This window comes from Pygoscelis adeliae, unplaced genomic scaffold (genome assembly GCF_000699105.1).
Source record: "Pygoscelis adeliae isolate BGI_AS28 unplaced genomic scaffold, ASM69910v1 Scaffold297, whole genome shotgun sequence".
Classification (NCBI taxonomy): Eukaryota; Metazoa; Chordata; class Aves; order Sphenisciformes; family Spheniscidae; genus Pygoscelis; species Pygoscelis adeliae.
Window position 1 is genome coordinate 792,412 of NW_008825211.1, and position 16,185 is coordinate 808,596.

Genomic DNA, 16,185 nt, shown 5'->3' on the forward strand with positions numbered 1-16,185 from the left:
TTTCCAGCCCCTCTTCCCCAAGCCTGTAGCGCTGCGTGGGGTTGTTGTGGCCGAAGTGCAGGACCCAGCACTTGGGACCTTATACCCGGCTGGAATTCTCCTTGCTGCCACTTGTCCCTGTTGCCTCACTGTGCACCTCTAAGAGTCTGGCTTCGTCTTCTCTGTAGGTACTTGCAGGTACCAAGGAGGACCCCCAAAGCCGCCCCTTCTCCAAGCTGAACAAACGCACCTCCTGCAGCCTTTCCTCATGTGCTCTGGCCACCTGGCCATCTCGATGGCCCTCCGTTGGACTCTCTCTTGTATTGGGGACCCCAGTACTCCTGGTTTCCAAGAGCTAGTATTTCAGATGAAGCTTCAAAAGTACCAAACCAAGGGGAAAAATAGCTTCCCATGCTGTAAAAGCCAGGATGTGGTTGGCCTTCACTGTTGCAAGGGCATGCTGACTCAGGGGCCAGTTCTTGTCTGCTAGGAGCCCAGGTCCTGTCCTGCAGAGCTGCTCCCCACTGCATGCTCTTGCATGGGATTACTCCATTTTTGCTGAACCTCCATGAGTTTCCTGTTAGCCCATTTCTCCAGCTTTACAAGATCCCTCCAAATGTTAACAATTCCTCTAGTTTATCCTTAATTTGATACACTTTGTGAACTTAATAAAAATGTTTTCTATCCTGTCTACAAAGTTGTTGAGAAAGCTGTTGAAAGGTATTGGTCCCACTATCATCCCTGAAGGATGCCACATGCAACCAGCCACCGGCTGGACTTTGAGCCACGGACAACCACCTTTTCAGCCTGACAGGCCAGCCGATTTCCCATGCAATTGTAGCCAAACCAGGGAGCTGTGAAGGGAATGGGTAGATTACAAGGATATAATGGTGGGAGATCATGTGGAAAACCTTGCTAAAGTCGAGGTAAGTGCCGCCCACTGCGCTCTCATCATACGCAGAGCTGGTCATCCCCCTGCCAGAGGCAGGGGGTGATTGCTGTCATCCTTCAAATTTGATATCGAAAGGCCTTGCACTGATATTGGCCACCTTCCTCAGCATCCTTGGATGTGTCCTGGGGACTTCTGTGTCCCCGGCTTATTTAATTAATCCTTAATTTAGTCTTCTATCCTCTATTGAGGGTAGAACCTGTCTCCCCAAACTCTGCTACTAGGCAGCTTATTGAGCCTAATTATTCTGATAGAGTTTGGAGATTTAAGAAAAACCTTCTTCAAAGGCGGACTGTATTAATTGAAGTAGATGAATAAACTAGACTAGAACATAATGCCATTTTCTATTCTAAACATAATAAAGTGAAAATCAAGAATGAGTGCATTTGTCTCCAGTGTGTATTTTTCTGGATTACAAAAGGTAACGTGGTGTATAGCAACATTTCTTTGTAAACTGGCACGTTTGAAAGACTGGCCTTATAAGAATTAGTCTTTTTTAAATATGAAAGCAAACCAGATCTCACTCTGTTTGTTTAAGTCTCTCTTATCTGCTGATGTGAGTTCAGATTACAGTGGCTGACTTAAAGTACCTTGAATCCACCCATCCTGCAGCTGTGTCAGCTCCCAGCTCTGCACCTGAATCCTCTCTGGCGCTGAAATGCAGAGCTCAACACCAGCAGGGAGCTGAGCCGCACAGGCAAAACGCTGCTGATGCTTCGGTAGCAGTTGTCCTTTTACCAATCTTTGGCTCTAAAAGCAACCCCTCCAGTTTCCCAGTGGATTAGACTTTTTTTTTAATCAGTAACTGGCGAGTAAGTAAAAATGGGGATGGGATTTGCTGCTTTTCCTAATCTCGCTCTGCCCTTCTAGCCTTGATACAGCATCCTTCAAGCAGGACAGTAATTCTGACAATATAGTGGAAGAAATGGTGTAAAAGGGAGGTGTGGCCAGGGGTGGTACTCAGCCGATGAATACCGACGTTAGTCACTTGTCTTTCTTGCAAGCCGAGACAACAGGATGTTCCCGGAGGAAGGATGATGCCCAACTTTGCCAGTTTTAATGACTTCCGCACTTTTCTTACATCTCTAGTTCACGCTTATATCCTGTGTGTAAAAAAAAAAAGGTGGCTCTGTATGAGATTTAATACTCGAGTTTAAAGAACCCTTTAGTTTTAGAAACTGGTTGCACGCAACGTTGAGATGTTGAGTCGTGTATCTTGACGTTGAGTTTTCATGGATGTGCATGACGTTGCTAGCGAATCGTGTGTGCGTGCTCCTGTGCTGGCGGGGAAGCATGCTGCTTCCAGTCCCTTCTCACCCTCTTCCTTCAAAAACTCTCTCTCCCCTCTAGACTGACCAAAGTCATCGCTGGTGATCCCCAACCCGCTTCCACCAGCTGGACAGGACAAGTGTCAGGGATGGGTCTTTGCTTGCCCAGCTCTTGGCGGGAGCAAGCTCGGGAGGTGCACCGGTCCTGGCAGCCTTTCTCTCCTGAGCACCGCCAACGTGCTGCGGCGTTTGGGGGGGACCAGGGGTGAATTTCTGCTTGTGCTGTCCTTTTCGCTCGGTGCGAAATTCTCTTGGCTGCGTCTTGTATTTTCTTCCTTCGGGGGGAAGCATTTTTCTTGGGAGTTTCACTCCTCCGCTGCTGCCTGTTCCCATTGCTGGGCTCCCTTAACTGTGCCGGTACAACTATCTGAAGGGCCATATGGTGAACCAGATCAGTGAGCAGCAAAAAAAGTTTATTTTTAACCCAGATCAGTTCACTAATCTGGTTCACTGTACAGCTCCGTAGCAGTCGTGTTGGTACAAAGGCAACTGGCAATTTTTGAGGGGAGGAAAGACGGGAAGGCGCTTCCAGCCAGTAATGTCCCTGCGGTTTCCTGCCATGTTTTCTGCCTTCCAAAATTATTTCTTTCCATGCCTGTATTTCCTGCTAGGTATTTTCACAGATGTTTTGACTTCCAATTCCTCCAGGTGGACCTCATCTGATATTTTTTTTGCCAATACCTCTGGTTTCTCTGGGTTTGTTTTGGTTTTTGTTTTTTTTTTTAATGTGCCCTGAGAAGAACTGAACTCGGCTCCGTTCTGGATAATCTGTGTATATTCGTTAACATTTTTCCCTCTTCTTCCTTAATTTAGGTACTAAATGCGTTAGGCTCTATGACAAATGTCTCTGGAATCCTCTCTATGGTATCTCCTTGCTCCCAACTCAATACCACACCTTTTATTATTGCCTTTAAGTTATAGTCCTTTAATTATATTCACTGTGTGAGTAAAGGTGTCTGAATTCACTTTCAGAATGAAGCACTGTCAGCGCTTTTCCTAATGTCCAAATAGATCGTCTGCCATGTTCTCATCAATCCCTCTTTTGTAATGCTGTGAAGGCTTGTGTTAGAATGTTTTTCTCAGACTTTATTTTATTTCGATAGAGGTAAAGGTCAAACAAGGCTGCTACTGCTGTAAGGTTTACTTTTATTTTTAAGACAACGGCTGCATATATTTTTTTAATACTGAAACTTTCCTATGTTTCCTTTTGAAGGTTGAGCGCTGCCACTAACGCAGTAAATAGTTTCCTTCAATTAATATTAATCTTACATAATTAAACTGTTTTCTTTTGCCTACAAAGTCATTTGTGACTTAGAAACCTCTAAGTGTTTTAGAGTATATAAATTGCACAAGAGAGAATAACTAATCCAGAATCAATACTTCAAGAACCGGTTTTGAAAAATTGATGAAAACAGGAGGTAAATAACTTCAACATCTACTTTTGAATAATTTTTCCTGCTGGAATTAGAAACGTGTTTGTTATAAGGATAAGCCCGATGTACGAGGCTACGCAAGCTCAATGTCAGCCCTCCCTGCTGCCCCGAGGGACGTTCATTCTTTAATCTCAGTCAATTTAATTTTATTTATTGGCGCCCAGAAGATCCCTTTCCATTTTGCTGGGTTGGGATACTTAGAGGGTTAAACACAAAATGTTGTGGAATAGGATTTAAAGGAAGCTGCCTTGCTCCAGTCAAGCATCATTAGACCTTGTCCAGTTGGATTTTAGCTCCTAACGTTTTTCTCTTCCTTCAAAAATCCCAGTCTCGGTGAATGTCCTGATGGATGGCCATGCAATTCAAGGGACTCAAGCGGTACGGAAGGTTTTTGAGACGGAAAATTGGCTCATGAGGAAAGTTTTGCAGTGCTGTCCAACTGAATAAAGTTATTTTCTCAGTGGAGAACGCTGTATTTTTACTCTCCAGCATGTCAGACGCTTAGTGAATGTTTTTGTCTTCATTTGATAAGTAGTTGTGGAGTGTATTTTTAAATGAATTATGCTAACACTATTTTATCATAACAATCTGCAATCTACCAACACAGTTTTTTTAATCACCACCTTCTAATTAATTCTTAATCTATTTTATAATCCGTGTACCCAGCTCCTACCACTGGAGACCAGTTTTATAGAAAGAAGAACAGAAGTAATGGATAAAAGAGGGGAATTATAGAAGAATAATTGTAATAAGATCACCATAATGGTGTAGGTACTAAAACAAAAGCAGCCAAGTAAATTTTGGTCATAGGAGGGGAGGATAGAATTAAAATGAAAAATATTGTTTCGCTGCTTGAAATACCACATGTAGTTGATGAAGATATTAGGGAACGAGTTTTCTTACTAAGTAGCTGCAGTAACATTTCTTATGAGGAAATGTTAAGGGATTTAAGCTTTTTCACACCAAGAAGAAAGTGGGAGGGGAGGGAGGACTTCATTAGGGAGCAGGCTGCAGGAACCCTGTTAGGTTCTTTGCTCAACTTGATAGAGGTAAATCGCTTTGAAAGCTAGAGCACGTAATCTAATAATTAGGAAATCAAAAGTTAATGGGAAGTTTGCGCAAAACGTATTCTACGTGAATGAATGAATTTATTCAGCAAGTTGGGGCAGCTTTGGCTCTAGAAAAGGAGTTGACAAGGGTTGGTAGGAAGTCAAACGTAGTAAGCAGGAGCTGGAAGAGTCTTGACTCTCAACCGAGATGGTTTTCCACTTGCAGTTGCAAAAATCTGGTGTACAAGCAAAGGCGGCAAAAATCTGTGAGGGTAGAAGAGAGAAGGTTTAGCAACATCCCGTATCTCTGAAACACCTCACCGCTGAGAAACAAGCACCTCCCAAACCCAGTAAGGCATCCAGGTACTTTCTTCGTACGTCTCAGCTGGTCAAAGTACCTTCTTCACACATCTCAGCTGTTCGTGGCTGGCAGTGCCCCTGCCCGTAGAGGGGAGGGCCTGGTGGGTGAGTGGATGAGGACGGTTCCAGCATCTCTTCCAGACCCTCTAATATCCAGATCATAACTTTAAAATAAAAAGAGCAGTAATACTTTCCAAACATGAAAGACTTTTCTAGCTAGTGAATATTTCTCCTTTTCTTCTTTCCATATTTCATTTCAGGAAAAAAAACTGTGTAATTTTTTCAGGCAGTCCTACCTATGGTAACGTCGCCAGCTCAATAACCGGGGGAGCTGGTGCTCTACCTTTGCTAAAGGAGGTGGGTTCCAGCTTTCCGTCAGTGTTTGCCTTGCCTCCGCTTGCTGTTCTGAGCATTTGGCTTCCCGTGGTGCCGAGGGATGATGGCGATACCTCCGTCAGCTCTGAAACTGAGCCTGCGAGAGAACGCCGGGGTGGCAGGAGTGGGAAAAGGAAACCTGCCTCTTTCGGGGAAGGCAGGGTTGTTTTTTCTGTGTTCGTGAAGTCTTTGCTCCCTTTTCTTTCTTGGTTCTTTTAATAGGCGGAGCAATAAGACCGGTTTAGACCTAGAGACAACTAGGAGAAAAAGAATATTAACACTGACGAGGAGACCCCTCTTCTTCCCCAGTGGTCTTCCCCAGGGAAGCAGTAATAATAGTGACTTGATAGGGACTTGTGTGCTGGATAACTGCTCCTTTTGATTTCTAGATGCTTCATATGAAAGCTCCAGCTAGCTCTTCAGGGAGTGGCACATAGTTTCTTCAGATGTGTACTGAAGGACTTTTAACACGTTGCCCAGCATTTTTAGATGGGTAATTAAAAATGCCGTCTTACAATTTAAATGTCCACCCTAGACACATTGTATGCCTGCTGGTCTTCGGCACTAAAATGAGTTTATTCCCTTTGCTTGCTTTTTTTTGTTGTTAATCTACAGAGAGGCAAGCTTTTCTCTTCCCTTTCTACCTGCTCCTGTCCTGCACGGAGGTGACTTCTGCAGATTTATTCAGCTTTCCGCAAGAGGCTGAGGTTTCTCCAGCTGCTGCTCCTCTTCCGCTGGTTTCAGAGGAGCAAGGTTTGCTGGTAGAGCGGCACCAGCACGCTGTACAGGGGGGCTTTCATGGCATCGTGGGGTTAATCCCAGATCACACTCTCGATGAACGTGGTTGTGCCAGCAGAACTTCCCAATGTTGTGCTATTTCCCCAAATTTTCCAAATTAATACCTCCTCCCATGTCATGTTTTCCCTCTTTAAATTCTATTTTTCCTCATTCTCTGATGAATGCCTTTGTACTTCTACTCGAAGGCCTTGATTGGGACTGACTGCATTTCTGCAAATACGTCTAAATTTTGCGTGTGTATGGCATCGCTGTGGTTAGAGAACGTGGCGGTCTAGGGCTCCAGACGGGGGTACAGCACGAGAGCAGAGCGACACAGCTTCCGTTACATTCACGTCTTGCACCTTCTCATGCACTGAAGTTAAGAGGAAGATCCACGTGAAGCTAGGTTTCTTTTGTGTTCGTACTCATTCGAACGATTTCTCTTGAATTCTGACCGTTTGCTACCGGTTTTTTGAATGGTGAAGGGGGGCAGTGATGTGTGCGTGTAGGCGGATGGATAGCCTCCATCTCTGAGCAGCTCGTCACAGCTTCTCTCTCTGCAGTAGCAGCATCCAGTTATTACGAACCTAATCGTTTTGACTTCTGGTCGAGAAAAAACAGAAAAAGGACCAAACCTCCCCCTCCCCGCAAAGGGTGATTCTACTGAGTGTCTGCGTGGCAGCACAATACAAGAAGGTATTGATGCTGTTGCAGCTAAAGAAAAATCCCACCGACAAGGTTAATGGGAGGTGGGTACAGTACTTCTCTCTGTCTCCTTAGCAGCTAGAAACGAACAAAAAGGTGAACTTTCTGATAATCCCGCGGCATTAAAGGTTGCTGCAATACTGTCCTCCTGCTAAATCGAGGTAGGGCCTGGAAACCCCCATGTATTCCGCACACGCAGCGGTGTTGGACACAGACGGGGAACCTTTAGTATTTGCTAAGCAGAGCTTACCGACTTCCTTGGTTGTACAAGTGTAATGATGTAAAAATGTTCCAAAACTTGGACTTGAAGCCAATTTAGCTGTCCAACCGGCTCCGCTAAATGAAATAGTAATGGCAAAGGCATCAAGATGCGAGGTGTAAAAGCAGTGGAAAGAAGGATCGCTGATCCCATGGTTGATGCTGAGCCTGGTGTAGCTGGCAAGGCGTGCTTTTCACGAAATTGCTGAAGGGTGGGAGGAAGGCTTGGGGGAGGTGGTTTTCTCCCCCGTTTGCCTGCACCCAGATTATTTTCTGCTTCTTTCTTGCCACAAAAGGAGTCATTTGTTTAATTTTACAAAATGTTACTGAAGCTGTTGGAACTGAAACTGCAGCCCACGTCTTCTTGATAAATGACTGTGTGTATTCCTGGAAGGAAGTTAAAATGGGGCTGTGTTATATTTGGTACCTCCCGAAGCACTGAGGCTACTTTGAGTACAGAATGTGCTCAAAGAGAGACTAATTTGCCACTGCAGAGCTCGATGTGATGAGATTTGTCAAGTCGTCGTTTCTGCTGGAATTCGCTTACGCTTTCCTCTCTCTCCTAAAGATGTTTGCTTATATATTTTAGAGTTATGTCTTTGAACTGGGGGACCATAAAGGCAAGTCAAAAAGCCTAAACCCAGGATTAAATTCCAGGCAACGATTACGCCTATTAGAAGGTGGCAATACAGAAGCCAAGCACCCGTGCAGCAGGTGGAAATATTACTGAGCCGTTTCCCTGAGTGCGCTCACGCTCTTGGTAGCCACAGTGTTGGCATTATCCGGACGTTTAAGCACCAGCAGGGTGGGTTTCGACTTCTCTCCAGGGGTGCCGCCTCCGATGGTATGGTGGTGGTTTCCTGAAGTAGGCGATTCCGGGAACTTCAGGAAAAATGAAGATTTATTTATTTATTTATTCATTTTCTTTTTTTTTTCTCCCCGTTCATTTCCGATTTCACGCTGTTTCATTTGCTGGGCTTGAAGGGCCTCTTGGTGTCATGCTGCAGGGAAAGGTGGGATGGATCGGCACTCCCAAAGAAACTCTCAGTTGTTTTACTGGATTCAACGTTGTCTGCGTCCTGTTTTCTCCCCGAGAGTGTTTCTTGAGCGAATGTAAACAAATACTGGGTCAGTGGTTGGAAGCAATGAAAAAATACTTAATGTGAACCTTTTGGTACTGGGTTGATTAAAATAAACAACTGTTATAAGGAGCACTGGTCCTGGTTTGTGAACAGGGGGTTTTCTGTTCCTCTGTATAATGCATAAAGCATGTGGGGCTGCTTGAGAGCCTTTTCTGTGTGCTGTGCTTTATTTTGAGGTATTTCATTTTCAGTTCTCTGAGCTTTTGTGTCAGCTGGGAAGGGAGGGTGTAGGAGTAACGCGTAAAACTTTGGCCTCTTTAGTCCCAAATCCTGGCAAATAGCTGGTTAACAGGTATTTAAATGAAAGCTTGAACTTTCTTTTCTCCCTTTTGAAAGCTGAGAAGACCCTAGTTCTGATTTTATCCGCTCCTGATGCTGTTTGTTTCTAGTTTCTATGCAGTTCTTCAGCAGAGCGTAGACAAAGCATAGTTGATATAGACTTTGTGCAAGACCCACCACGTGAGTATTCCACCCGAAGTCATTGAGCTGTAGCGTATAGCTGCGGAAAGATTTCGTGTCTTGGTTTGAAGGTGCAAATGTTGAATTTCTGCTGTCTTTCTCCCTGTACCTATGGTGACGGAAAAATGTATCCTTGGTATTTTTAGGGGACGGCAAATTGGGATATTTATTTGTAAGAGAGGTGTGCTAAGTACGCGTATCTCTTTGTTTAACGACAGCGGGAAGGAAACGTGAGTGGCAGACCATTCACATCACGCTGCCTTTTTTGCGACTGCTGGTCTTGTAGCCAGCTCCCGTATCCCTTCCCTCTCCTCCTCTTATCCTGCATCTCCGTTGCTCCTCCTTTTTTGACTGCATTTCTTACATGTACCCGTTCCTCCTTTTGCTCCGATGGAGATAAAGACCACTCTCTGCTAGAAAGAGTCATGTTTTCTGTCCGACGGGTTTGCCCGCAGAGCCTCACGGGTCTCTCTCTCTCTCTCTGTTGGTTGCTGCTGCAGAGCTGTGGAATGCTGTGAAGACTCACTGCCCTGCAGCCGTAGGCAGACTCCTCTCCGGATTATCTCCATCCGAAGGAAGCTCGTATCCAAGAGGTATCAATTCATGTTTTACCTGTGCCCTCGAACTGTAACGCTTGAGTTTAGATACTCCTCCAAACACCTTTTTCCCTACTCCCTCCACAGACAGAAAAGCTTTGGATGCCACGGAGATTGCAAGTATTGATTAAAAAGTGTTGGTGTTTGGTATGGGTTGGACTCTTGTTTATATTAAATGAACTTTGGTACAGAATTGCATTCCGTTTTAAACTAAGCAAGTAATTTCTGGGTCAAGAAATTTGAAGTATTTAAAAGACGTGGAAGTATTTAAAAGACGTGTAGATGAGGCGCTGAGGGACATGGTTTAGTGGGCCTGGGGGTGTTGGGTCGATGGTTGGACTCGATGGTCTTAGAGGTCTTTTCCAACCTTAATGATTCTGTTCTGTTCTATTCTGTTCTAAGAAATGCATAAGCTGAAGCTCCAGCAACACTAAGTCTAGCGTATTTTATTGTGTTGATTTATAACGTTAATAAACCTAAGATAATCAGCAGACTGGCGTAGAAAAGACAGTAGGTATGTGCCGCTCCTGTAAAGAATTGTGAGAGTTAGGGTTGTTTTAGTATTTATTAGTCTTAATATCTTCTTAGTAAATAATTTATTTTTGTTTTATATTAAAAAGAAGGCAGAAAGTACTTCTTGTGTTCGCTAGCTGGGTCAAAACCGGTGGGTTGGCAAAGGCACGATTCCTGGTATAAATTTCTGTCATTTGCCTGTAGACAGGCAAATTATTTTCTAATAGTTTATGTTGCAGCCTTTCATAAAAGAAAGCTAGAAACATTTTTTAAAAATATAAACTTTGCAGTGTAATGTGGCCTGTAAATTGGTTGGGGCAGGTTCTGTCTTAACTATTTATTTTTGTATATGGTGCCTAGCGTTATGAAACCTGAACAGGTCAAGCCCTCTAGGCATTTATATATAAGATATAAGAATTTTCTTATATATATAAGAAAACCAAATATGTTATAACAGTGGTATAACATGATATACAGCTAGCTGTTAAATATGAACATATCACTTCAGGAATTCCCTGTGCTGCACACGGTTACGGGCTGGAAAGTATGCCGGGCAAATGCCACTGTATGCCTGCCCTGTGCTTAAATTTTCCCCTAGGTAGTCAGTCACGCTTGGTTGTTGCTGCAGAGAAGACACTGGGATAGCTGGAGCGTCAGTCTGACCCAATCCAGCTGTTCTTGTGCAGGAGTATAGAAAAAAAAGGGTTGACCCCCCTCCTTTTTATATATTTTGCTGCTTGCTTAGTAACATGAACTTTAAATGTCAGCTGCCAGGATACCCACTGAGTGTTCTGCTCCCACTCAAGTCAGATTTGCTGAAAACCAGATACAGACAGACAACAAAGTGCTGATGGGTGCTCTCTGCTCTTGGATCCACTGCGCTGCACCGGGATCGAACATTTAGGCATGCTGTCACCCTTATCCTCCCAATATTTTAGCACGCAGAAGCGCTCCAGCCCTGCTTTGGGAAAAACCTGCCCTGATTAGCTGCCTGCTCTTTGGGTACGGACAGAACCAGACTCTTGTTTCTTCCTCATCCCACCCTCAGCAACTCAATCTGTCTGGGGTGGGATGGGACAGAACGTGCCGAGCATTTCAGAAAAGCTTTGTTTTGTCCTTGCTTGTGCCAATCTTGAAGGAACATCGATAGGCCCCTTTCCATCTCCCTCTTCCCCTTTTTGTTGAATATCATGCTGGAAAAAAGGATAAAGGAAAAAAAGAAGGGGACTTTGATGCTGCTCCTGTCCCCTTTTTCTGCACGCTGCCCTGCATATCTCCAAGTTGAAGCAACAGTAGGAGACACAGTTGGGGCTATGCTGCTTTTTCTGGGCCTGAGAAACAGAGGTCCAGGGCTGCAGAAGGAAGAGGGGCAAAGCCAAGGGTGCGCGTTTGATGGGTTGTGAGGTAGGGAGAAGGCAGAGGTGGGGGCTGAGTTGCTCAGACTGCAGAAGTGGGACTGGCATTGATGGCATCTGGAAGACAAGATGTTTTTTCAAAGGAGTATGTGTTGTTAAGTGTTGGCTTTGCGTGAGAAAGAGAGCTGCTGGTCCGTAGGGGCTCCTGGTCCAATTCGGCTCCAGATTAAGAAACTTAAGTTTAAGCTTTGTGTGTGCTAGGTGTCTGAGCTCCCAGCCTGGTCCCTGGAGATCTCGAGGGTGGAATTGATGGAGCCTGGGGAGATTTGGCTGACTAGCTGCCGGTTGTCCTCTTCAAGCTGATCGGAGTTGCTTTCCAGGCTGTGACTGCCCTGCTTGGGATGTCCACCAGCCACTTCAGACATTCACTTTTGTGTGCCTTTATCTTGGATTGAACCTCCCCCTTTTAGACTCGTGATGGTAAACAGTGTTCAGAAATCGAAAGGCGGAAGAAATGGAGTTAAACTCTTGAATATGTGTGTGCCCGACCTCTTAAATTAGTTTACTTAGGTTAGGTTATTTCCTGCTCGGGAAGTACCTCACTGCCCCAAATCCTAAGTGGAATTCCAGCAATTAAATAGTTAATCACTGTGTGTGTGTGTGTGTGTGCGTAAAAACCATGCATATCTAAAAATACCTCTCTTATCTGTGTAATGGTTTGGTTTGATGTAAATATTTTTAAATGTGCTTTTACATTAGGTTGGTTTTTATACAGTGTGTGTGAATGGAATTTGGCGTGTGGTTAACTGGGCCTGGACTTTATGTATTTGTTCCATTCACCTCAACGTTTCTGAACTCATATGGAAAATTTCTGATCTTTAGTCTCCTGAGGATTTATGCCAGTTTGGTGGGGTCCGTTTGGTGCTGTTCATTGGGCTGGGAATGCAACAAATCCAGAGATGAAGTGAAGCATCTTGCCAGCAGGTGATGGATACTTCTCTGCTGTTGGGACATGACTACCTCACTTAGTGATTTTCTTTTCTGCAGCATGAACAAATCCTTTGTTCGCAGATCTTAAGTTTTCTTGAATTGCCAGCTCTGTTTTGGAGAATAAATTTCCTTTCGGAGAACATCTGATATGGAAGGTGATTTGTAGCCAACCAAGTTATGTATTGCATCCAGCTCTGGGGTCCTCAGTGCAGGAAAGACACGGACCTGTTGGAGCGGGTCCAGAGGAGGGCCACAAAAATGATCAGGGGGCTGGAACACCTCTGCTATGAGGAAAGGCTGAGAGAGTTGGGGTTGTTCAGCCTGGAGAAGAGAAGGCTTTGGGGAGATCTTACTGCGGCTTTTCAATATGTGAAGGGGGCTTCTAAGAAAGACAGAGGGAGACTTTTCACCAGGGTCTGTAGTGACAGGACAAGGGGCAACAGTTTCAAACCGAAGGATGGTAGGTTTAGATTGGACGTCAGGAAGAAGTGTTTTATGCTGAGGGTGGTGAGACACTGGCGCAGGTTGCCCAGAGAAGCTGTGGATGCCCCATGATTGGAAGTGTTCAAGGTGAGGTTGGACGGGGCTGTGAGCAACCTGATCTAGTTGAAGATGTCCCTGCCCATGGCAGGGGGGGCGGACTAGATGATCTTCGAAGGTCCCTTTCAACCCAAACCATTCTGTGATCCTATGTAGGTCCCAGGATCCTTATAAGACATCATAGGATTATTTGACGAGTGCAGGGAGATCCTTTTCCCTTGTTTCTGGTGGAGTCTAATGATGGTGATACCAAGGACAGTGGTTCATGTTCCCTCCTTGTTCCCTTCTTTCCTTTGGGTCATGTTTAGAGGAGGAAATACATCATATTAGAACATTGCTGATGTTTTAAAATATAGCCTTCCATCCAATCTGAACATGTTGTGGGTTTTTGGTGTGTGTGTTTGCTTGTGCTCCGTGACACAGCTGTGTCTGTGAACACGCCTCTGAGTTAGGAGCACGCTGCTCCTCTGCACCACTTGGCAAGTGTGGGCAGAAGTGTGGCTGTAGCTACACTGTAGTAGCGTATAAGCAGATGGAGCATAAATTGGGGTTCAAGAATATTGCTTATTGCTTCAGAGCTCTTTATTGGGGAGGAGATACTTGAGGCTTACATCCTAAGAGCTGAAGCTAATAGCTGGTGAGAGAACGGCTGAGGCTCTTAGCTTGAGGTTGCTGGTTTTCTGATTCAGATGGTGGCCTTGAGGGAGGACAAAGCTTGCTGTTGTCTCTGGGGTGTAATGGGTTTGATTGTGAGGGCAGGTCAGAGGACCGGTGTTTTCCACCGTAACCACATCACTGAATCTGCGCTGAGCGTGTGACATGCTTGGGCATTTCCTGAGGCTCCTACAGCGAGCGGGAACGGCTGCCTCGAGAGCAGAACCCTCCACTGTGTTTCTTCTGCTCTTGTTGCTCTTGGTTTTACCCAGCAACCTCTTGCCACCTATTGGAAGAAGCAGGAAAGTGGACATTCTTGGTCCATGGTGGGGAATGTAGGTACTCTTCTTTCCCTTAAGCTTTATCTCCTTCATCTTTACACACAGCCTGAGAGTCATGGAGCAGCAAGGCTCTCTTAGACGTACCTCAGCTGAGACTGGTCCAAGTCCCACAAGGTGTCAGATTTTGGTTGGATTCCCTTCCATCCCTCTCTCCCATGCCAGTCACAAATATTACAGCTTTGGGAAGGCTTTGGGATCTGTAATTACTTTGCCCATCCTTGCTTAATGGGAATTTTCACTTCCTGAGAAGTTTTTTATTCCTTTGTGAACACTACTGCAATGCTGGATGTGTCAGTGAAAGGAAACGCCCTCCGTGATGTACCTAAATACGCGGTAACATATCACATAGGGAACCTTCTTCCCTGCATAAGTGATGAATTTACAAAGATTAATGACCCAGCGTTTCACCCTAAGTAGCACTCGTGTAAATGCTTCTCTTAGTCAGGTCTACTCCCTTAAAAAAAAACCCTTTTAATGTTTTTGCCTCGGTATATCACGGCTGTCAGAGTCACCAGCTAATCACACAGGCATGAACTGTGACTGCGGGTCCCCAAGCTGGGCTGTCTCACTTCCCGTACCCACTTCAGCCCTCCAGGTGAAACCTGCGGTGTCCTTTGCCTGTCTGTGGTGCGTGGTGGGTGCTGTGCCACAGGGATGCATTGTAATCGAGTGTCGGGTTAGGAACATCAGCCTGACCATCCCACGATGATTAGTTTGGGCTGTAGAGGAACTATTTTATCGACAAAGCGGCTTCGTGATTCTTTATGGCTGAATACTGCTGACATACAGTAATTGTTAGAGGAGTGAGACTTCGTTAGGAAGATGACATTTCCCATAACAAGGAAAAAAAATCAACTGTCAAAAACTGATTTAAAAACAAAGGAAGGTTTTACTAAGATTTATGGACATACACAGCAGAGAGGATCTCGGACACCAGACTTTTCAAGATGCTCCGGACTGACTTTCTACTTTTGATCTATGAGTTTACGTGTGTATTAAAGTGTGCCGTAGATACTGCCCTGAGGTATGGGGAGAGCACACCAAAATACGTTTTGTCTGTCTTCTCAGCCAGAAAGACGCAGTTAGAGTCTCTTTTCTTTCTCTGAGTCTAGGATGTGAGTTGTATCTACATCTCTTCCTAAAAAAATAGGTATGTATCTTGAAAGCTTTGTGGCCTTGACTTCTTTTTGGACTGAGATTGACCATGTGGGTATCTTTTTGTAGCCCTGTGATGGCCGCTTCACTTAGAGGCCAGACTGGTGCCTGGCAGACAAAGCGAAGGTCTCAGTCGGCCGCTTCATGGAGAGCAAGGTGGATTTTGGAAACAACACAAGAAAGGAGATCTGTGTTTCCTGATGAGGGGAAAAAACAAAACCCGAATGAGAACTCTTCAAATGATGCCTCGAAACGAGCGCAGCATGCTACAGAGAAGCTGCTGAAGTGGGCGATGGTGGGAGATCTCCTTGAGGACTGATTTTCTATCCCTGCTGAAGAAGTGCAGTAGCGTGCTCAGTTCTTGCAGTCTCTGCGGCTGAGATGAGATTGTAGGGGAACATCCAGTACGTTACACCTTTCTGTAGCGCCTTCCCGCAGCGTTTGCTCCACATTTCTGCTCTCACAAAAGCCGTGCTGGAAGCAGTGGCCTTTCCTTCAGATGTATAATTTACCGCCTCTTCCCGGTGTGCCAGCCTTGTTTGTATTGATAAATGAATGTTCTCTGTGTACAGCCTGCAGATAATTCTGCTCGTCGAGTACAATGCTGCTAAATATACCTGTTTCTGATTAAGTGCGTTTGAATTTGTGAGTTTGGTTAATAAGCTACACCTTTCACAGATTCTTTTGTTAACTCGTAAAAGCTGCGTGTTCTGATTTATAGTGCCAAAAGGGGTAAACTGACATTAAAAGCATTAATTAGTCTTGGTTGACTGCACAAAGAATAGAGTTGGTGTGAGCCAGCTTTTGATTTAGTCCTTTGTGGGCCTTTGATTTTTGCCTAAGCTTGTTAAAGGGTCTGTATCTCTGGCTTTTTCGTGCTAGATTGTATAATTAGAGTTTAGCGTGAAATACAGTGATTGGGCTTGAAGAGCAAGAGCCCCGTACGATTATAAGCAATAAAGTTGTAAAGCTATTGGCCAGAGCTTTACGTATATTTTAATAGAGAAATGTTCTTTTTAACATGTGAATGTGATAACTGGGTATTGTTAGATTTGCGGTAACGATATCCAGAGGATTTGTTGTAAGCTGTGGGCACCCTTGGTAAACCTCGGAAAGGATATGTTCTCAAGAGCCTTGGATTTGCCCGTTGTGCAGTAATTCAGCAGCACGTGAACGTAATGGCAGTTTTGTAAACTGCATCGCAGGCAGCACTGATGTTTTTTCTTT

The 16,185-nt window shown here is 44.8% G+C and overlaps 1 protein-coding gene across 2 annotated transcripts in view; it reads left to right on the plus strand.

Annotated features, from left to right (window-relative positions):
* The window catches only part of FAM168A (family with sequence similarity 168, member A), a 212,840-nt gene that overhangs the window by 45,049 nt on the left and 151,606 nt on the right, over positions 1 to 16,185 (plus strand). For both annotated transcript variants that reach the window (XM_009329027.1, XM_009329026.1), the window contains exon 2: positions 9,315 to 9,407. The gene's annotated coding sequence lies outside the window, so the exon portion shown is untranslated. The remainder of the gene's footprint in view (positions 1 to 9,314; positions 9,408 to 16,185) is intronic.